This window comes from Toxorhynchites rutilus, chromosome 2 (genome assembly GCF_029784135.1).
Source record: "Toxorhynchites rutilus septentrionalis strain SRP chromosome 2, ASM2978413v1, whole genome shotgun sequence".
Taxonomy (NCBI): domain Eukaryota; kingdom Metazoa; phylum Arthropoda; class Insecta; order Diptera; family Culicidae; genus Toxorhynchites; species Toxorhynchites rutilus.
In genome coordinates, this window is record NC_073745.1 from 179,804,832 (window position 1) to 179,829,319 (window position 24,488).

Sequence of the window (24,488 nt, forward strand, 5' to 3'; positions counted from 1 at the left end):
ACGTATAACATATCATCACCACAGGAGAACGGCTGATCAGATCTGCGTCGTCTATATATCGTTGAGTTTGTCGTTGAGATTTTGGATTTCTACGTAAAATCTTCTGCGCTGATGAATATTGGAAATCCAAAGAACTTTGCTAATTTCATCAAAACCAGCGAGGTACGTTGCATGTGACATACCAATTCTGATTGGGGATGATCTAACGTAAATTTCTATGCTTTGATCATATAAATCGAGAAGCTTTTTTCTAACAACTCGATATGAAAAACTAGATGATATATTTGGTGGAAAAATTTCAATGAAATTCTATAAGTTCAAAAAAAATTTCACCCTAAACTAGCGAGGTACGTTGCATGTGACATACCAATTCTGATTGGGGAGGATCTAACGTAAATTTCTATGCTTTGAACATAAAAATCGATGAGCTTTTTTCTAACAACTTAGTATGGAAAACTAGATGGTATATTTGATGAAAAAATTTCATTGAAATACCATAAGTTCAAATAAAAATTTCACCATAAACTAGCGAGGTACGTTGCATGTGACATACCAATTCTGATTGGGGAGGATCTAACGTAAATTTCTATTCTTTGAACATAAAAATCGAGAAGCTTTTTTCTAACAACTCGATATGAAAAACTAGATGATATATTCGGTGGAAAAATTTCATAGAAATTATATAAGTTCAAAAAAAAATTTCACCTTAAACGAGCGAGGTACGTTGCATGTGACATACCAATTCTGATTGGGGAGGATCTAACGTAAATTTCTATGCTTTGAACATATAAATCGAGAAGCTTTTTTCTAACAACTCGATATGAAAAACTAGATGATATATTTGGTGGAAAAATTTCATAGAAATTCTATAAGTTCAAAAAAAAAATTCACCTTAAACGAGCGAGGTACGTTGCATGTGACATACCAATTCTGATTGGGGAGGATCTAACGTAAATTTCTATGCTTTGAACATATAAATCGAGAAGCCTTTTTCTAACAACTCGATATGAAAAACTAGATGATATATTTGGTGGAAAAATTTCATACAAATTCTATAAGTTCAAAAAAAAATCTCACCAAAAACTAGCGAGGTACGTTGCATGTGACATACCAATTCTGATTGGGGAAGATCTAATGTAAATTTCTATGTTTTGAACATATAAATCGAGAAGCTTTTTTCTAACAACTCGATATGAAAAACTAGATGATATATTTGGTGGAAAAATTTCATAGAAATTCTATAAGTTCAAAAAAAAAAAAATTCACCCTAAACTAGCGAGGTACGTTGCATGTGACATACCAATTCTGATTGGGGAGGATCTAACGTAAATTTCTATGCTTTGAACATAAAAATCGATGAGCTTTTTTCTAACAACTTAGTATGGAAAACTAGATGGTATATTTGATGAAAAAATTTCATTGAAATACCATAAGTTCAAATAAAAATTTCACCATAAACTAGCGAGGTACGTTGCATGTGACATACCAATTCTGATTGGGGAGGATCTAACGTAAATTTCTATTCTTTGAACATAAAAATCGAGAAGCTTTTTTCTAACAACTCGATATGAAAAACTAGATGATATATTCGGTGGAAAAATTTCATAGAAATTATATAAGTTCAAAAAAAAATTTCACCTTAAACGAGCGAGGTACGTTGCATGTGACATACCAATTCTGATTGGGGAGGATCTAACGTAAATTTCTATGCTTTGAACATATAAATCGAGAAGCTTTTTTCTAACAACTCGATATGAAAAACTAGATGATATATTTGGTGGAAAAATTTCATAGAAATTCTATAAGTTCAAAAAAAAAAATTCACCTTAAACGAGCGAGGTACGTTGCATGTGACATACCAATTCTGATTGGGGAGGATCTAACGTAAATTTCTATGCTTTGAACATATAAATCGAGAAGCCTTTTTCTAACAACTCGATATGAAAAACTAGATGATATATTTGGTGGAAAAATTTCATAGAAATTCTATAAGTTCAAAAAAAAATCTCACCAAAAACTAGCAAGGTACGTTGCATGTGACATACCAATTCTGATTGGGGAAGATCTAATGTAAATTTCTATGTTTTGAACATATAAATCGAGAAGCTTTTTTCTAACAACTCGATATGAAAAACTAGATGATATATTTGGTGGAAAAATTTCATAGAAATTCTATAAGTTCAAAAAAAAAAAATTCACCCTAAACTAGCGAGGTACGTTGCATGTGACATACTAATCTGATTGGGGAGGATCTAACGTAAATTTATATGCTTTGAACATATAAATCGAGAAGCTTTTTTCTAACAACTCGATATGAAAAACTAGATGATATATTTGGTGGAAAAATTTCATACAAATTCTATAAGTTCAAAAAAAAATTCACCAAAAACTAGCGAGGTACGTTGCATGTGACATACCAATTCTGATTGGGGAGGATCTAACGTAAATTTCTATGCTTTGAACATATAAATCGAGAAGCTTTTTTCTAACAACTCGATATGAAAAACTAGATGATATATTGGTGGAAAAATTTCATAGAAATTCTATAAGTTCAAAAAAAAAATTCACCTTAAACGAGCGAGGTACGTTGCATGTGACATACCAATTCTGATTGGGGAGGATCTAACGTAAATTTCTATGCTTTGAACATATAAATCGAGAAGCTTTTTTCTAACAACTCGATATGAAAAACTAGATGATATATTTGGTGGAAAAATTTCATAGAAATTCTATAAGTTCAAATAAAAATCTCACCAAAAACTAGCGAGGTACGTTGCATGTGACATACCAATTCTGATTGGGGAAGATCCAATGTAAATTTCTATGTTTTGAACATATAAATCGAGAAGCTTTTTTCTAACAACTCGATATGAAAAACTAGATGATATATTTGGTGGAAAAATTTCATAGAAATTCTATAAGTTCAAAAAAAAAATTCACCCTAAACTAGCGAGGTACGTTGCATGTGACATACCAATTCTGATTGGGGAGGATCTAACGTAAATTTATATGCTTTGAACATATAAATCGAGAATCTTTTTTCTAACAACTCGATATGAAAAACTAGATGATATATTTGGTGGAAAAATTTCATAGAAATTCTATAAGTTCAAAACAAAATTTCACCAAAAACTAGCGAGGTACGTTGCATGTGACATACCAATTCTGATTGGGGAGGATCTAACGTAAATTTCTATGCTTTGAACATATAAATCGAGAAGCTTTTTTCTAACAACTCGTTATGAAAAACTAGATGATATATTTGGTGGAAAAATTTCAATGAAATTCTATAAGTTCAAAAAAAATTTCACCCTAAACTAGCGAGGTACGTTGCATGTGACATACCAATTCTGATTGGGGAGGATCTAACGTAAATTTCTATGCTTTGAACATATAAATCGAGAAGCTTTTTTCTAACAACTCGATATGAAAAACTAGATGATATATTTGGTGGAAAAATTTCATAGAAATTCTATAAGTTCAAAAAAAAAATCACCTTAAACGAGCGAGGTACGTTGCATGTGATATACCAATTCTGATTGGGGAGGATCTAACGTAAATTTCTATGCTTTGAACATATAAATCGAGAAGCTTTTTTCTAACAACTCGATATGAAAAACTAGATGATATATATGGTGGAAAAATTTCATAGAAATTCTATAAGTTCAAAAAAAAATTTCACCAAAAACTAGCGAGGTACGTTGCATGTGACATACCAATTCTGATTGGAGAGGATCTAACGTAAATTTCTATGCTTTGAACATATAAATCGAGAAGCTTTTTTCTAACAACTCGATATAAAAAACAAGATGATATATTTGGTGGAAAAATTTCATAGAAATTCTATAAGTTCAATAAAAAATATCACCCTAAACTAGCGAGGTACGTTGCATGTGACATACCAATTCTGATTGGGGAGGATCTAACGTAAATTTTTATGCTTTGAACATATAAATCGAGAAGCTTTTTTCTAACAACTCGATATGAAAAACTAGATGATATATTTGGTGGAAAAATTTCATAGAAATTCTATAAATTCAAAAAAAAAATTTCACCAAAAACTAGCGAGGTACGTTGCATGTGACATACCAATTCTGATTGGGGAGGATCTAACGTAAATTTCTATGCTTTGAACATATAAATCGAGAAGCTTTTTTCTAACAACTCGATATGAAAAACTAAATGATATATTTGGTGGAAAAATTTCATAGAAATTCTATAAGTTCAAAAAAAAAATTCACCGAAAACTAGCGAGGTACGTTGCATGTGACATACCAATTCTGATTGGGGAGGATCTAACGTAAATTTATATGCTTTGAACATATAAATCGAGAAGCTTTTTTCTAACAACTCGATATGAAAAACTAGATGATATATTTGGTGGAAAAATTTCATAGAAATTCTATAAGTTCAAAAAAAAATTTCACCAAAAACTAGCGAGGTTCGTTGCATGTGACATACTAATTCTGATTGGGGAGGATCTAGCGTAAATTTCTATGCTTTGAACATATAAATCGAGAAGCTTTTTTCTAACAACTTGATATGAAAAACTAGATGATATATTTGGTGGAAAAATTTCATAGAAATTCTATAAGTTAAAAAAAAAATTTCACCAAAAACTAGCGAGGTACGTTGCATGTGACATACTAATTCTGATTGGGGAGGATCTAACGTAAATTTCTATGCTTTGAACATATAAATCGAGAAGCTTTTTTCTAACAACTCGATATGAAAAACTAGATGATATATTTGGTGGAAAAATTTCATAGAAATTCTATAAGTTCAATAAAAAATTTCACCCTAAACTAGCGAGGTACGTTGCATGTGACATACCAATTCTGATTGGGGAGGATCTAACGTAAATTTTTATGCTTTGAACATATAAATCGAGAAGCTTTTTTCTAACAACTCGATATGAAAAACTAGATGATATATTTGGTGGAAAAATTTCATAGAAATTCTATAAGTTCAAAAAAAAATTTCACCAAAAACTAGCGAGGTACGTTGCATGTGACATACTAATTCTGATTGGGGAGGATCTAACGTAAATTTCTATGCTTTGAACATATAAATCGAGAAGCTTTTTTCTAACAACTTGATATGAAAAACTAGATGATATATTTGGTGGAAAAATTTCATAGAAATTCTATAAGTTAAAAAAAAAATTTCACCAAAAACTAGCGAGGTACGTTGCATGTGACATACTAATTCTGATTGGGGAGGATCTAACGTAAATTTATATGCTTTGAACATATAAATCGAGAAGCTTTTTTCTAACAACTCGATATGAAAAACTAGATGATATATTTGGTGGAAAAATTTCATAGAAATTCTATAAGTTCAAAAAAAAATTTCACCGAAAACTAGCGAGGTACGTTGCATGTGACATACCAATTCTGATTGGGGAGGATCTAACGTAAATTTATATGCTTTGAACATATAAATCAAGAAGCTTTTTTCTAACAACTCGATATGAAAAACTAGATGATATATTTGGTGGAAAAATTTCATAGAAATTCTATAAGTTCAAAAAAAAATTTCACCGAAAACTAGCGAGGTACGTTGCATGTGACATACTAATTCTGATTGGGGAGGATCTAACGTAAATTTATATGCTTTGAACATATAAATCGAGAAGCTTTTTTCTAACAACTCGATATGAAAAACTAGATGATATATTTGGTGGAAAAATTTCATAGAAATTCTATAAGTTCAAAAAAAAATTTCACCGAAAACTAGCGAGGTACGTTGCATGTGACATACCAATTCTGATTGGGGAGGATCTAACGTAAATTTATATGCTTTGAACATATAAATCGAGAAGCTTTTTTCTAACAACTCGATATGAAAAACTAGATGATATATTTGGTGGAAAAATTTCATAGAAATTCTATAAGTTCAAAAAAAAAATTTCACCGAAAACTAGCGAGGTACGTTGCATGTGACATACCAATTCTGATTGGGGAGGATCTAACGTAAATTTATATGCTTTGAACATATAAATCGAGAAGCTTTTTTCTAACAACTCGATATGAAAAACTAGATGATATATTTGGTGGAAAAATTTCATAGAAATTCTATAAGTTCAAAAAAAAATTTCACCAAAAACTAGGAGGTACGTTGCATGTGACATACCAATTCTGATTGGAGAGGATCTAACGTAAATTTCTATGCTTTGAACATTCAAATGTTTTTCTACCCATTCTCAACTCACGGTTGTCATCAACTGTTTTTAGTTCACAAACACGGTCAACATCAAATAACTTCTATACACTTTATTTCTCATTTTTTTTTTGTACCAAAGACACGATACTCTTTATATTAAATTATCTGAAGAAAGCTCAACACGACCTATCGTGTGGCGTGTGTCTCTAGAACTGCCTTAACACTGGTTACTAAAGTCCTAAGCTAGTAGTTACAACAATTTGTGTAGAGTTTCACTGGGAGGAGCCAAGTTGATTTCAAAGGGGAATAGCCAATCAATCGAATGCAGTGTTCGATGTGAATGGGGTCAAGAAATAATAATGCTTACTGCACTCGTAAGCGCGCATATCGATTTCATGGGAAATCGTAAAGTGTCACGACGACTTTGTATATGGTCGCGTATTTCATCAGAATAGAACTAGGTTTGTTTTGGCTACTGGTTTATTGCCTTTAGCTGCGCGCGATATGATGTAAGAGTACATTCATATCGTCAGCGCACGTTGGCTTGTTTCTATGGATGAATGTGGGGAAAAGCAATTAACTAAATAATGCAGTTGTGCTTGAGGAATGTTTCATGGGAATTGTAAATCGAAGTGACTACGCATGAGTCATTTATTAAGAAACAATCAACTGCTTATGAGGATGGGTTTTGGGGATGGATTTAAAAAAATGGGTTATGGAATGATATATGGCCTATGAAATATGGGATTTGAAATGAGATTTGGAAATGGGATTTGAAATCATACTACACCATCCCTCTTCAGGAGAATGATGTAATAAAATGAAATCATTCTTAGTATTCTGGTTTTCAAATAATTGTTCCTTGGCTTCTCTCAATGTTACAAAGTTTGATACATATAGTTTTTATTTCATTGATATAAATTTTATTCGAAAGTTCATGTGAATATTTTTAAATATATATATTGGATTTGTAAGATACTTAATAAATAATGTAATTTTAAACAGTTACCAAGATATTAAGGATAATTAAAAGTTTAACTAACTACTATACTCTTGTAATTGAAATATTTTTGAAATCATAGGGAAGAAAAAAAAAATTTTTTTTTTGTGTTAAAAAAAATTCGTTTGGAATGGAATACAAATTGTTTGTCATATTTCTTGTTTATGTTTTTATTAATCTATTTTTGTGTACAACTTTTTCATGGTTTGTTCTAGGGTTTAAAATTTTACAATTAGGATCTAATAGTTCCTGCACTATGTATGGTCCATCGTAGAAAGGATCTAATTTCCTTCTGTTTTCTATTTTCAAATAAACTTTATCGTTTATATTTAAATGAATTGGGTTACAATTGTTTTCAGTATTGGTTGCTCTTTGAACTTTCTGATTTATTAACTTATCTCTTGCAATTTCGTTAGAACGTTGTATTTTAAATTTCAATTCTTTGCTATATTGTTCAAAATTATATATTGGTTCTGTTCCATTTTTGAATAATTCCTGTGGTAGTTTAGCTTTATTTCCAAAAACGAGTTCATGTGGTGTAAAACCATGGTCTGAATGTGGGGTTGTATTATAGTTGAAAGCATAGAATTTTAACCATTCATCCCAATCAGTTTGATGTTCATTAACGAAAGATCTCAGGTATTCATTTAAACACCTGTGATTTCTCTCTAACGATCCAATCGTCTGAGGGTGATAAGCTGTACTGAATTTTTGTTCGATTTTAAGCATTTTACAGATCTGCTCAAAGACTTCGTTATTATACTCAGTTCCTTGATCAGAACGTAAAGTTAGAAATGTTCCATAAGTCAAAATAAAATTGTCTACTAATGCTTTAGCAATTACATTAGCTTCTTTTGTGGGCACAGGAATCAATACGACATATTTTGTCAAGTCGCATTGGACACTAACTGCATATCTATTGTTGTTGTGACTTCTAGGTAAAGGTCCAACTGTGTCTATGGAAATAATTTCGAATGGATAAGATGAAGTTGTAGTTACTACTTGTTTTTCCTTGGTATGCTTTATGATTTTGTTTCGTTTGCATAATTCACAGGCCTTAATGAATTCTGCAATCGATCTTTTCATATTGCTCCAATTGTACACCTCTCTTATTTGAAGGTATAATCTATGTTGTCCGATATGTCCTCCAGTAGGGGTATTATGATAATTGTATAATACTTTTTGAATATTTTCCCTTTTTGTTAAAAATGTTGGTGGATTGTAAATAATAATTTCTATTAAATACACTCGTGCATTTGCTAACGTTTTAAAGTTTTCAATTGATAGCATTTTAAAAATTTCATCTTTAGTTGAGAGCGCTAATTTATTTTGGTTCATTTTAATCATTGATTCTTCCACTTTTAGAAGTGCAGATTCTAATGTCTGACTCCCATTTAAAATTCTTTGATGCACTTGCGCAATAATTTTATTGTTTTTCTTTAATATAAATTTTATTTCATTTTTGTCAACTTTTGTTTCAAGTTTAATTAATTTGTTGGTTTCTGATGGATTATTTGTCATATACGTAGAGAAGTGATCAAGTTCTCTTGGTACAGAAATCTCTTTATCTGTTGATGTTACTATTCTGTCATCATTTTTTATGTTACGAGTCATTGCTCTCGTGCTTACTCCTAATATGTTTAAATTTTTTAGTTCGTCAGAAGTTGTTATTATTCTCGACAAAGCATCTGCTCCTACATTCGATTTTCCTGATATATATTCAATTGAAAAATCATATTCTTCTAAATCAAGACGCATTCTGGTTAATTTTGATGTTGGATTTTTCATTCCGAACAGATAAACTAATGGTCTATGGTCTGTTTGTACTAAAAATTTTCTACCGTATAGGTAAGGTTTGAAATAATTAATAGCCCAATGTATGGCTGTTAATTCCTTCAGAATAACTGGTTTATTTTTCTCGCCAGGTGTAAAAGTTTTACTTGCAAATGCTATTGGTAAATTTCCGTTTAGTGTTTGTTGTGACAATACAGCTCCACAGCCAATGTCTGAAGCATCTGTTGTTAATATAAATTGCTTCGTAAAATCTGGATATTGGAGTAATCTAGGTGACATTAATGAATTTCGTAATATGTTGAATGCGTTTTGGCAATTATCTGTCCATCTGAATTTTGAATCCTTTTTTAGAAGTTGGTTAAGTGGATTTGCAATCAATGCAAAATTTGGTACAAATTTTCGATAATAATTACAAAATGCAACGAATCTTCTGACTTCATCTGCATTTTTTGGGATTGGGTAATTTTGAATTACTGAAAATTTAGAATCATCTGGTAACATGCCATGCTCTGTTATTTTATGACCTAGAAAGGTAACTTCAGTGCTAAAAAATTTGCATTTCTGAGCATTAAGTTTCAAATTATAAAATCTTAAACGTTCAAAAACTTGAGTCAAATTTGAAATATGATGATTAACTGAACATCCCGTGACGATAATATCGTCAATATAAATAAAGGATATTTCTGGAGTTAAACCAGCCATTGCAATGGTCATCATGCGTTGAAAACTGTTTGGGCTTATATTTAATCCAAACGGTAATCTCGTAAACTGATAATGTCCATTTTGTGTTGAAAATGCTGTAAATTTTCTAGACTCATTGTCCAAAGGTATTTGATGAAAACCTGACATGAGATCTAAAGTTGAAAAATATTTTGCTCTTCCAAGTTGGTCTAAAATATCATCAATTCTTGGTAGAGGAAATTTGTCTGCTAAAATTTTCTTGTTCAGTTGTCTGAAATCGACAACTAAACGCCATTTCTTGTCATTGTCACAAGATTTTTTTGGTACAAGAAGAATTGGTGAATTATATGGTGAAACCGAGGGTTCGATTATATTACTCTCTAACATTTTATTCACTTGTCTATTTATTTCATTATGTTGAGCATGAATCGTCTTGTAATTAGGAATATATACAGGTACTTTGTCGTTAAGAACAATATTCTGTGAATAGAAATTGTTTCTAGTCACATCCTCCTCTGGGAGACAAAATATATCTTGATATCTAGCAATTAAATTTTTAAACTTGTCTTTAGCATATATGGGGATTTTTTCTGTATCTATGATTTTAAAAATTTCATCGAATCTCTTATTATTTTTGTTATTACTATTAAGTATTGTATAATTATTTAAAATACTTAATGTAGGTTTAAATTCTGAATAGTGTATATACAAAGGTTTGTTTGTGGTATTTACAAATTTTACATAGGGTTTTGCTGGTGAAATTATAGTATTTCCACAGAAAACTCCTGGATAAATTTCTTCCGAATGAACTACCATATCTTCTATAATATTTAAATATGGTATCCTTCTAACTACTTCACTACGGCTTGGTAACATGAAGCCTTCTTTTAAATTATCTTCTATTGGTATTGAAATCTGTACATTAGCTATATTAAAGGTAAGTAGCCAATATTCATAGTCTATTAAACACTTATAATTTATTAAAAAATCCCTTCCTAGTATACCGTCTGCTTGTATTGGTAGGTCTGCGGTAACTAGATGAAAATCATGATTTAAAGTTAAAGTATTATTAAAACACATAGCTGTATTTGTTATACCTAAAGTTTCTACACTGTTTTCCGTAATTCCGGTTAATTTAATTTTATTGTTACTATTTACAGGTTGAGATGGGAGAATATTTCGTGCTTTAAACAACGAAATATCTGCACCGGTGTCAATGATTAGGTTGCATACTTTATTTCCAGTCATGTGCACTTTGACCTGAATAAAGTTTGATGCATTTAAATTTATTGTCAAAATCGGTGAGTCTGACCGTAACAATTGTCCAGTTAGTCGACATCTGCGTTCAATTGTTACTGGTTGACTAAAAAATAATCAGAATTGTAATTTCCTGATTGCGTCGTTTGATTGTTGGGGTTAGGTACTGTATTGTTGTTATTGAATGGTACCAAAGCTTGGCAATTATTATCCGATTCAATTTGTGGATAAAATTGATTATTGTTAGTATGTGCGTTCCGTCGAGGAATATTTTGATGATTTACAGCGTACATCCTAGCTGGAATGTTATTTCTATTGTAAGTTCCGTTAAGATTTCTATTGTTATTCTGGTAGAAATTTCTTTGAGTAGGATATTGTTGTGACCCTTGGTTGAAATTTCTGTTAATGGGATATTGTTGCCAATTCCGATTGAAATTTCTGTTGTTATTTGGGTATCTATTCTGATATCCGCATTGAGAATAATTTCTCTGGTTGAATCGATCGGTCATCATTGAATTTCTATGGTTAATATTGTGGTTTAAGTACTTGTTATTATTCTGTCCAGAATTGTTTGGTTGCCTGTTTTTTATCGAATGCAGTACTACTGCATTTGTGTCTCTATTTCCCGTCTTCTCGTTCTCCACCATGACATTGATGGCTTCTTGGAGATTATCAAATTTTCCAATTCTTAACATCATTTTCGTTTCTTTATTTGATGTCTCGTCGATAAGTGTTTGGATTGCTGCCTTTTGAGACATTTTCCTCGCTACATTGTCAGGAATTTGTTCTCTAATATAAGTGTCTTTCAATTTGTCTGCTAAAACATCGAGTTGTTTAATAAAATTCTCGATTTCATTGGCGTTTTTCAATTTTAAATTTTTCAAATTAGCTAATGCTAAATCTGAATTTCCTTTTTCTTCACAATTTGACTTTATCTTGGTTGTGATCTCGTCGTATTCGATGGGAGTTGTGGAAAATAAGTTTCTTGCTTTTCCACTCAACTTTGTCAATATTACTTGAATCGCTGCAGCTTTATTTACATCTGGTACTATTGTACTAGTCAGATTAACTGCATCAATAAAGGATTTTACTCCACCTGGACTTCCATCATAGGTGGGTATAAGTGTTGCTAGTTCAGCAGCTGTCTTAATACTTAACGCCATTATCTTTTTGTTGTTTGCTCTTAGATACCAAACTACAATTTTTGCTAGTATTTTGAGCTTAAATTTTCTCTTGACCAGATTTATTTCACTGCGCACTCTTAACAATGAGTCTTCAGTGTCTGGTTTCAAATATTGGAGTAAGCCAGGAGGTTTTTCGCTTGTTTCCGGCTCACTGTCATATTCTCGTTGTATAACTTGAGAATTGTCAAGTAATTTTATACACTTTTGGTATATTACCTTCAATGCTCCGTAGGTTTCTACTTCTTCATTCCACTTAGATGCATTGATTCTGAATTCGAATGTTTTTAAAACTATTCTATATTCCTCCAAGTTTTCTTGTATTTGCTGTCTTTTTATTTCAATATTTTGTAAGGTCCTAGGTCGAAGTTTATTTTTGGTTAGGTTTTGAAATTCTTTCTTTAAATGGAATTCGATTTCTCTAAGTCGATCCATTGAAGAGAACTTGTTCGTTTAATTTGTACACCCTACTTCTCATTTTGTTGGTGTAATCTCTCTTGTTTCACTCAGCCACACCAAGAATTTCGATTACTAATTCTTATCAGCGAACTTCATTTCACTCTTGCACCGCAGTACTCTTGCTCACTTTCATCCTCAATAATATTGCACTGGATCTCCTGGAATTCCGCCGATTTTCCGATGAATTCAAATACCGTCGCACATCTAGAGCTGTTACATCGGATCGCTTTTCCTGTGGCTCGTTTTACGTGTCGAGCACTATCATATCGCACTCGCATCCGAAGATTGCATGAATTCTTTTTAAAACACGGTCGCCATCAAATGTTTTTCTACCCATTCTCAACTCACGGTTGTCATCAACTGTTTTTAGTTCACAAACACGGTCAACATCAAATAACTTCTATACACTTTATTTCTCATTTTTTTTTTTCAAATACCAAAGACACGATACTCTTTATATTAAATTATCTGAAGAAAGCTCAACACGACCTATCGTGTGGCGTGTGTCTCTAGAACTGCCTTAACACTGGTTACTAAAGTCCTAAGCTAGTAGTTACAACAATTTGTGTAGAGTTTCACTGGGAGGAGCCAAGTTGATTTCAAAGGGGAATAGCCAATCAATCGAATGCAGTGTTCGATGTGAATGGGGTCAAGAAATAATAATGCTTACTGCACTCGTAAGCGCGCATATCGATTTCATGGGAAATCGTAAAGTGTCACGACGACTTTGTATATGGTCGCGTATTTCATCAGAATAGAACTAGGTTTGTTTTGGCTACTGGTTTATTGCCTTTAGCTGCGCGCGATATGATGTAAGAGTACATTCATATCGTCAGCGCACGTTGGCTTGTTTCTATGGATGAATGTGGGGAAAAGCAATTAACTAAATAATGCAGTTGTGCTTGAGGAATGTTTCATGGGAATTGTAAATCGAAGTGACTACGCATGAGTCATTTATTAAGAAACAATCAACTGCTTATGAGGATGGGTTTTGGGGATGGATTTAAAAAAATGGGTTATGGAATGATATATGGCCTATGAAATATGGGATTTGAAATGAGATTTGGAAATGGGATTTGAAATCATACTACAACATATAAATCGAGAAGCTTTTTTCTAACAACTCGATATGAAAAACAAGATGATATATTTGGTGGAAAAATTTCATAGAAATTCTATAAGTTCAAAAAAAAAATCACCTTAAACGAGCGAGGTACGTTGCATGTGACATACCAATTCTGATTGGGGAGGATCTAACGTAAATTTCTATGCTTTGAACATATAAATCGAGAAGCTTTTTTCTAACAACTCGATATGAAAAACTAGATGATATATTTGGTGGAAAAATTTCATAGAAATTCTATAAGTTCAAATAAAAATCTCACCAAAAACGAGCGAGGTACGTTGCATGTGACATACCAATTCTGATTGGGGAAGATCTAATGTAAATTTCTATGTTTTGAACATATAAATCGAGAAGTTTTTTTCTAACAACTCGATATGAAAAACTAGATGATATATTTGGTGGAAAAATTTCATAGAAATTCTATAAGTTCAAATAAAAATCTCACCAAAAACGAGCGAGGTACGTTGCATGTGACATACCAATTCTGATTGGGGAAGATCTAATGTAAATTTCTATGCTTTGAACATATAAATCGAGAAGCTTTTTCTAACAACTCGATATGAAAAACTAGATGATATATTTGGTGGAAAAATTTCAATGAAATTCCATAAGTTCAAAAAAAAATTCACCCTAAACTAGCGAGGTACGTTGCATGTGACATATCAATTCTGATTGGGGAGGATCTATCGTAAATTTCTATGCTTTGAACATATAAATCGAGAAGCTTTTTCCTAACAACTCGATATGGAAAACTAGATGGTATATTTGATGAAAAAATTTCATTGAAATTCCATAAGTTCAAATAAAAATTTCACTAAAAACTAACGAGTTATGTTACATGTGACATACCAATACTGATCAGGGATAATCTAACGTAAATTTCTATGTCTAGAACATAAAAATCGAAGAGCTTTTTTCTAACAACTAAGTATGGAAAACTAGATGGTATATTTGATGAAAAACTTTCATAGAAACTCCATAAGTTCAAATATTTCACCACAAACTAAAATTTCACCACAAACTAACGAGGTACGTTGCATGTGACATACCAATTCTGATTTGGGAGGATCTAACGTAAATTTCTATGCTTTGAACATAAAAATCGATGAGCTTTTTTCTAACAACTTAGTATGGAAAACTAGATGGTATATTTGATGAAAAAATTTCATTGAAATTCCATAAGTTCAGATAAAAATTTCACCATAAACTAGCGAGGTACGTTGCATGTGACATACCAATTCTGATTGGGGAGGATCTAACGTAAATTTCTATGCTTTGAACATATAAATCGAGAAGCTTTTTTCTAACAACTCGATATGAAAAACTAGATGATATATTTGGTGGAAAAATTTCATACAAATTCTATAAGTTCAAAAAAAAATTTCACCAAAAACTAGCGAGGTACGATGCATGTGACATACCAATTCTGATTGGGGATGATCTAACGTAAATTTCTATGCCTCGAACATAAAAATTGTAGAGCTTTTTTCTAACAACTCACTATGAAATACTAGATGGTATATTTGATGGAAATATTTCATGAAAAATCTTTAAGTTCGCATACACATTTCAGCCAAAACTAGGAAGGTACGTTGTACGTGACATATCAATTCTGTTTGCGGATAATCTATCGTTAGTTTCCCTGCTTCGAATGTGCAGTTCAATGAGCTTTTCTTGAGTGTATCATATAAATACCAATTAGTCTTCAGAATGAAATTGTAATGTCGAAACGGGTCTCTAAAAGTATTTTTTCGACGAATTCGGAGATATTGCACAGAACAGGATGAAAATCATTAGAATTGATCTAATCTAACGTCTTGTGAGCGTGTCGATTAAAAAAATTACAGATTAGATTAATTCAATTGCCTAATTGAAATATTTCAAGAGTACAACATATTTTAATCATGAATACTGTTACTTTCACTTAAGTATAGACATATATACATGAAATCCGGTTAGAATTCGACAAGGAATCCGAATCTGTAGTCATATAACGCATATGAAGATTTTTCAGAATTTTTAATAAGAGAAGTATGTTAATTTTTGAAGTAAGTTACAAAACCCACACATTTCCTTAAAGTACAATTTTGGTACATTCGATATTTGCTATTTCGGTGTTTCTGTGTCAAGCCGTTAAGAAGTTATGGACGATCAAAATTTACTCCAGCGCGCACTTAAAAAGTTATATAACTCCGAAACTATTGAGGTACGTTAAAAATCCCCGGAGGTACGCTATGGTACGTTGCATAAGCTTTCCAAAAAGCATAATATGGTTCAGATCGATGAACTTTGCCCCGCTGGATAGATTGACGTAAATTCATTGACGTTAAAATTGCATTTTAACATTACCAAACAACTGCTCGATATCATGATATTCTTGTGGGAAATTTTTTGCTGTTTCCGATTTGATAACTTTGCTATAAGAATACATAGATACACGTCATTACAATCATTACATTCAACACATTCATTCATGTTACTACATAGATTTCATAATTCACTTTCATATTCATTGTTTTCATTACAATAAGCTGTGTCAGGTAAGTTTCAATTTTTCAGGTTCACTACGTCTCAGGTAAGTATATATTTTTTAGTATTATTAATCATGATAATCCAACATCTATTCAAAAACAATTCTTTCTTTTCAGGTTTATTCCTCGTCTTTTTTATGCAAAATAGTCAACTACTCACGTTTAGTCTCTCACTAAAATTCCCCAATTTATGCGGGCTGGGCTTCTATGATTTTTGTTACCTATAAAAGCTTTCCTTTAGAGAGTTTTAATAATGTACAGATCTATACCAATCCAACAACTGATAAATGCCTAATACCGGCAAATGGAGAATAATTCATAATACGTATCGATTAACATTGTGAACTAACGCCCGAATGTAGGCAAAACAATTGCTCGTTGCGTCAGGCAGGAAAGCGAGTGGTTAGTGCCAGCGAAAAAACACACTCATTTTAATCGTCAAATTTTGTAACTTTTTTACTATCACCCCTATTCTGTATTTCGATCGATTCTAAATAGTTCCAACGACTTGCTAAAATTCCATTCTGTATTCCGTTCGAGTTGTTTTTGCATTTCGAAATCCCCCGGCCAGAAACGGGAATCGAACCCGAGCCCCCGGCATGATAATGTGGGACGCTAACCACTCGGTCACGGGAGCGCTACTTTAATTTTCTTTAATTTGATATGTCGATCAACTAAATCGGTCCAGTAGTTCAAAAGTTAGAAATTAAGAAATGGGTGGGTTATATCTATGCTTTGATATTTGCTTTGTGGGTAAAAATATTGTATAATTCCATATAAGGTCAATTCATGCATTGTGATAGGTTATGTTCTTCGTTACAAGTAAATTTAATGACAGTCCTTTTACGTTTGGTATGATGCCTATGACAAAAAAGACGGGTGGGTAATGTCGGGGACATAACCGGAGTGACGTAGGACTATACAAAGGGGACAGCTTTTGTTAAATATATATTTTAAATATATTGTTTTATTTTCTTCTTCTACGTGAATACCTACCTATCTACCTGAAAAATGGATTAGTTTACTGTTTACTCTTTATGAATATGTTGATGGTTCTCAAAAGAACCTTTGGTGTTGTGTTTTTGTTATCACTCGATATTCCCATCTTGTTCGGTTAAACCTTCCTGTTTAGCTATTGCGTTTGCCACTCGCCACAGCTTTCACAGTTGGAAAATTTCTTCCCATCCAGCTTGTGACATATTGTTCAGTAAATTACAATTAATGCGACTTTGCCACTCACTTAAACTAATTGTTGCCTTGCCGAACCGAAGCTGCTCTGTTCTTGATGCGTGTTTTCTGATTGTCGTGAGCAGCTTTGCAAGCCAACTCGAGCACTCCGACGGCCGAAACTCTATAATCGCTGTTAGGTATACTGGTGCTCTGGCACCAATCCGTTCGGCCTAGTTACCCTTGCGGAGCAATCAGTGAATGCGGCCAACAGGGAACTGGAGATCTGCACGGTTCGAGTGAGACTTTGCCTTTCCATTAACTTGTCCTCCTTTGTTACGTCCACGATGCCGATGCCGTACAACCACACGGGTTTACGGTTTGAAAGAAAATAAGATATTTTTTTGGGGTCCGCGTGTTTTATACTCTAGCGCAATTTAAGAATTGGTGAAAATCAATAAGCTCAGAACAACTGCCAAATTCACATACTCATCATATCCTGGCAAACAAATTATGAAAAAATCAATTTGTGTGTGTTTTGGATAATGTTTTAGAAAGCATTGAACTGTATTTCCTAAACTCTTTTTTGGAAGGTTTAATGGCCCTGAAAAGCGCCTTGTTTTATGGAATGGTTCGTGGTTTTGAAAAAAACCCATTTCGAACGCCCTCGATGCCGCCTTGTTCTGGATTTGCCACCAAAGCAGTTTGTATAAAGAACAAACTTTTTTCTTCTGCTACCTGATGCCGTTTTGCGATTGCGTTTGCCACTCGCCACTCGCTGCAACTGCCTGTTGTCTTGATGTCCACCGAACCGAATGTGTTCTGTTCCGAATGCGAGTTTTCTTATCGTCGCGAGCAGCTTTGCCAGCTAACTCGATCACTTCGGCGGCCGAAACTATATAACGCCGGCTAGGTGGATTGGTGCACTGGTACTAACGCGCTCGGCCTAGCTACCCTTGCGGGGAACTCCAGATCAACACGGTTCGAGCGGGATTTTGCCTTTCCCCTCATTTTTCTCCTTTACCATGTCCAGACATGGCTGCTTGGGTTGGTTTGTTGATGTGTTGTGATGCGAACCGATGTGGTGTACGGTTTGAATGAGAATGATCGTTACGGAAGGAAGGAAGGTATTGTATTATAGAGACTTTAAACTTTTGCAGTTCTAGCCTTGAGAAAGGCCCTTTGAAAACTCTACTCTACTCTACTCCAGCGCTACCACCTCCGCCCTCTTGCCTTGAGAAAGGCACTCGATCCCTCGCCGTCCAGCTCGTCCAGCAACGATGTTGTCCAGTCGGTGTCCACACAAAGAATGATCGTTACGGCAGCGGAGCGGGGATTTTTTTGCTGACTGGCTGGCTCGAGAATTACGCATGTGTGAGACTGCGACCAATGTTTCATTCATTTTTTCTTTTTCCTTTCCAATTGTGCTTCATTCTATTTCGCTGCTGCTCTGGTTGCCCGTTTTGGTCGGTACGATATGAGGAGCACAAAATGGACCAATCAAAAATGGGCACATAGTGCATTTTGACAATGCTTGATATTTCACAATTATTCAATTATTTATCTCAAGAAAAATGAAATGTTATTCGTTATGATAGATGCGTAGATATATTTCCTATCAATTGATGCAAAAACCTTTGCGATCTATTGAGAAATGCTCGAGTTATAAGCGTTCCAAATCTTGCATTTTTTCCTACTTGTTCAGTGCCTAGATTTCCATTTCACCCCCTATATCTTCCGGTTAGACGTAGTCCTACGTCAATATGTGAACGGAAGAATTATCAAACGATGATTTTATTTCACGTTTTCTTCTGAAGTTTGCATCTCTCAAGTGAACGTATTTCTCGAATCGCGAATTTGCTTGATTTGATGAACTTCAGGTACTTGCACAAAGGCAAGTGAGTACAAAAGTACTCGCAGTTTGCATTTATTTGCTGAACCGATTTCCCCAGACATCTTGGTTTTGAGTAGAGATGGGCAAACCGTTCACGAACGGTACGAACGAACTAGTTCGCCGAAAAGAGTGAACGAACGGTCGTTCTTTTTCAAAGAACGGTAGTTCTCCCCACGAACTGATTGCGAGCGAACGGTTTGTGAACGAACTGATTCCGAAAGAACGGTTTGCGAGTGAACTGATGGAGAGTGAACTGCTTGTGAACGAACTGGTTCAGAACGAACTGTTTGCGGGCGAACTGTTTGCGAACGAACTAGTGCAGCTGAACTGATTTGCGCTGGACGGAATGAACAAATATAACGAGAACGCTTGTAAGGAAAATAAAACGATATTGTCATGATGAGCAAAATGCATCTTACGCAGGGTTTATTTTGTTAATGTATACTCAATTTTGTGTTAAAAATTAAATTAGATTTTCGTAGTTTTAAAAGCAAAAATATATATTTTCAATTACATTTATTCTTTCAATTCCGCCTAACATTCATATATTTCGTGATTATCAGAAAAAAATCTGGGGGAAGCTGGGGCGATTCATGGATTAGGTAGACATAAAATTTTATAGTGAGGGCATGTTGAGAAAAAAGTTTTTTCGTGGCTTTCAATTCATTGATTGGCCTATTGCGTGTACGTGTTATTGTGATTGTTTGTATTTGTTGATTGTTAGTGAAAATCGCTGTTGATTTTTTTCCCTGAATGAACATTATGAAATATGTAATCTTACATGGAACCAGTGTGTTGTCCAAAAAGAGAATGTGAAAAATTGCACATATTTTGTGCGGATCAAATTATTACATAAATACCATACGTACACTATCCAATCCAACGATATCAATTAATAGCTGTCTATTGATGTTGGGTTCCAGCCAACATTCTATGTTGTTCTTAATACCGCTGAACAAAAGAACGGTTCAAAAGAACTGATTCACGTAGATGAACGGTTAGTGAGTGAACCGTTCATCAAAGTGAACTGTTTTGCCCATCTCTAGTTTTGAGGTCTCTGTTAGGCAAATACATTTCAGTCGGAACAAAAAGGCCCCCAACTTGCACGAATTTGCAATGCCAATTTCCTCAGACACCTTGGTTCTAAAGTCTGTGTAGGGGAAACACATTTCAGCCGGAACAAAAATAACCCCGACTTTCATGTATTTGCAATGCCGATTTCCCCACGCTCTATGGATTTGAAGTCTGTGTTAGGGAAACACATTTCAGTCGGAACAAAAATGCCCCCAATTTGCATGTATTTGCAATGCCAATTTCCTTAAGCTCCATGTATTTCAAGTCTTTGTTAGGGAAACACATTTCAGTCGAAACAAAAATACCCCCGACTTTCATGTATTTGCAAATGTCGATCTCTCCAATGCTGCTTGGTTTTGAAGTCTGTGTTAGGGAACTCATTTCGGTGAGAACAAAAGTCCCCATACTTTCATGTATTTACAATGCCGATTTCCTTCATTCTATTTCGCTGCTGCTCTGGTTGCCCGTTTTGGTCGGTACGATATGAGGAGCACAAAATGGACCAATCAAAAATGGGCACATAGTGCATTTTGACAATGCTTGATATTTCACAATTATTCAATTATTTATCTCAAGAAAAATGAAATGTTATTCGTTATGATAGATGCGTAGATATATTTCCTATCAATTGATGCAAAAACCTTTGCGATCTATTGAGAAATGCTCGAGTTATAAGCGTTCCAAATCTTGCATTTTTTCCTACTTGTTCAGTGCCTAGATTTCCATTTCACCCCCTATATCTTCCGGTTAGACGTAGTCCTACGTCAATATGTGAACGGAAGAATTATCAAACGATGATTTTATTTCACGTTTTCTTCTGAAGTTTGCATCTCTCAAGTGAACGTATTTCTCGAATCGCGAATTTGCTTGATTTGATGAACTTCAGGTACTTGCACAAAGGCAAGTGAGTACAAAAGTACTCGCAGTTTGCATTTATTTGCTGAACCGATTTCCCCAGACATCTTGGTTTTGAGTAGAGATGGGCAAACCGTTCACGAACGGTACGAACGAACTAGTTCGCCGAAAAGAGTGAACGAACGGTCGTTCTTTTTCAAAGAACGGTAGTTCTCCCCACGAACTGATTGCGAGCGAACGGTTTGTGAACGAACTGATTCCGAAAGAACGGTTTGCGAGTGAACTGATGGAGAGTGAACTGCTTGTGAACGAACTGGTTCAGAACGAACTGTTTGCGGGCGAACTGTTTGCGAACGAACTAGTGCAGCTGAACTGATTTGCGCTGGACGGAATGAACAAATATAACGAGAACGCTTGTAAGGAAAATAAAACGATATTGTCATGATGAGCAAAATGCATCTTACGCAGGGTTTATTTTGTTAATGTATACTCAATTTTGTGTTAAAAATTAAATTAGATTTTCGTAGTTTTAAAAGCAAAAATATATATTTTCAATTACATTTATTCTTTCAATTCCGCCTAACATTCATATATTTCGTGATTATCAGAAAAAAATCTGGGGGAAGCTGGGGCGATTCATGGATTAGGTAGACATAAAATTTTATAGTGAGGGCATGTTGAGAAAAAAGTTTTTTCGTGGCTTTCAATTCATTGATTGGCCTATTGCGTGTACGTGTTATTGTGATTGTTTGTATTTGTTGATTGTTAGTGAAAATCGCTGTTGATTTTTTTCCCTGAATGAACATTATGAAATATGTAATCTTACATGGAACCAGTGTGTTGTCCAAAAAGAGAATGTGAAAAATTGCACATATTTTGTGCGGATCAAATTATTACATAAATACCATACGTACACTATCCAATCCAACGATATCAATTAATAGCTGTCTATTGATGTTGGGTTCCAGCCAACATTCTATGTTGTTCTTAATACCGCTGAACAAAAGAACGGTTCAAAAGAACTGATTCACGTAGATGAACGGTTAGTGAGTGAACCGTTCATCAAAGTGAACTGTTTTGCCCATCTCTAGTTTTGAGGTCTCTGTTAGGCAAATACATTTCAGTCGGAACAAAAAGGCCCCCAACTTGCACGAATTTGCAATGCCAATTTCCTCAGACACCTTGGTTCTAAAGTCTGTGTAGGGGAAACACATTTCAGCCGGAACAAAAATAACCCCGACTTTCATGTATTTGCAATGCCGATTTCCCCACGCTCTATGGATTTGAAGTCTGTGTTAGGGAAACACATTTCAGTCGGAACAAAAATGCCCCCAATTTGCATGTATTTGCAATGCCAATTTCCTTAAGCTCCATGTATTTCAAGTCTTTGTTAGGGAAACACATTTCAGTCGAAACAAAAATACCCCCGACTTTCATGTATTTGCAAATGTCGATCTCTCCAATGCTGCTTGGTTTTGAAGTCTGTGTTAGGGAACTCATTTCGGTGAGAACAAAAGTCCCCATACTTTCATGTATTTACAATGCCGATTTCCCCAAAGCTCCTTAGTTTTGATGGCTGTGTTAGGGAAACCGTAGATCGGGCCAATCAAAATGAGGCAGTTAGGGCGTTTAGATAACGCTTAACATTTTACAGTTATTCAATTGATTATCTAATGAAAAATAACATTTTATTAATTGCGATAGAAGCGTAGAAATATTCCCTATCAATTGTGGCACTACGCCTTCCAAAATTGAACTTTCCCGCAGATCTCCTCCAACACTTAAATTACAAATGTTTCATCTCATTTCACACTTGGTGAAATTAAATTATCCGAGATCCCAAACCCTCTTTAACCACAGGTCATAAATTGTTTATCACCCACCAAACAATTTATGACCGCAGAAACAACATTCCCACCAAAGAAGTAAACATGATACTTGAACCGTGTGTACAATTCGTCGCACGACACAAGCGTCAATGTTTTGACGTAGGACTACGTCTAACCGGAAGATAAAGGGGGTGAAATGGAAATCTAGGCACTGAACAAGTAGGAAAAAATGCAAGATTTGGAACGCTTATAACTCGAGCATTTCTCAATAGATCGCAAAGGTTTTTGCATCAATTGATAGGAAATATATCTACGCATCTATCATAACGAATAACATTTCATTTTTCTTGAGATAAATAATTGAATAATTGTGAAATATCAAGCATTGTCAAAATGCACTATGTGCCCATTTTTGATTGGTCTATTTTGTGCTCCTCAAATCGTACCGACCAAAACGGGCAACCAGAGCAGCAGCGAAATAGAATGAAGCACGATTGGAAAGGAAAAAGAAAAAAATGAACGAAACATTGGTCGCAGTCTCACACATGCGTAATTCTCGAGCCAGCCAGTCAGCTTAAAAATCCCCGCTCCGCTGCCGTAACGATCATTCTCATTCAAACCGTACACCACATCGGTTCGCATCACAACACATCAACAAACCAACCCAAGCAGCCATGTCTGGACATGGTAAAGGAGGAAAAGTGAAGGGAAAGGCAAAATCCCGCTCGAACCGTGTTGATCTGGAGTTCCCCGCAAGGGTAGCTAGACCGAGCGCGTTAGTACCAGTGCACCAGTCCACCTAGCCGGCGTTATATAGTTTCGGCCGCCGAAGTGATCGAGTTAGCTGGCAAAGCTGCTCGCGACGATAAGAAAACCCGCATTCGGAACAGAACACATTCGGTTCGGTGGACATCAAGATAACAGGCAGTTGCAGCGAGTGGCGAGTGGCAAACGCAATCGCAAAATGGCATCAGGTAGCAGAAGAAAAAAGTTTGTTCTTTATACAAACTGCTTTGGTGGCAAATCGAGAACAAGGCGGCATCGAGTGCGTTCGAAATGGTTTTTTTCAAAACCACGAGTACTAAGTTTTCTAAATTGGAATCATTCCATAAAACAAGGCGCTTTTCAGGGCCATTAAACCTTCCAAAAAAGAGTTTAGGAAATACAGTTCAATGCATTCTAAAACATTATCCAAAATAATAATAAAACACGAAATTTTTTCATAATTTGTTTGCCAGGATCTGATGAGTATGTGAATTTGGCAGTTGTTCTGAGCTTATTGATAGTTGGGGACTTTCCTGATTATTCAATTTTCACAAATTCTTAAATTGTTTCCAGATTGAAAGTACAGTAATTTACAATTAGTTCGACATTTAGCTAATTGGACGGACATGTAATGCGACTTATTTAGTTGGACATTTTTGTAAACATAGAGATCCAAATTATGACCCCACATTGAAAGTCGACACTGTACC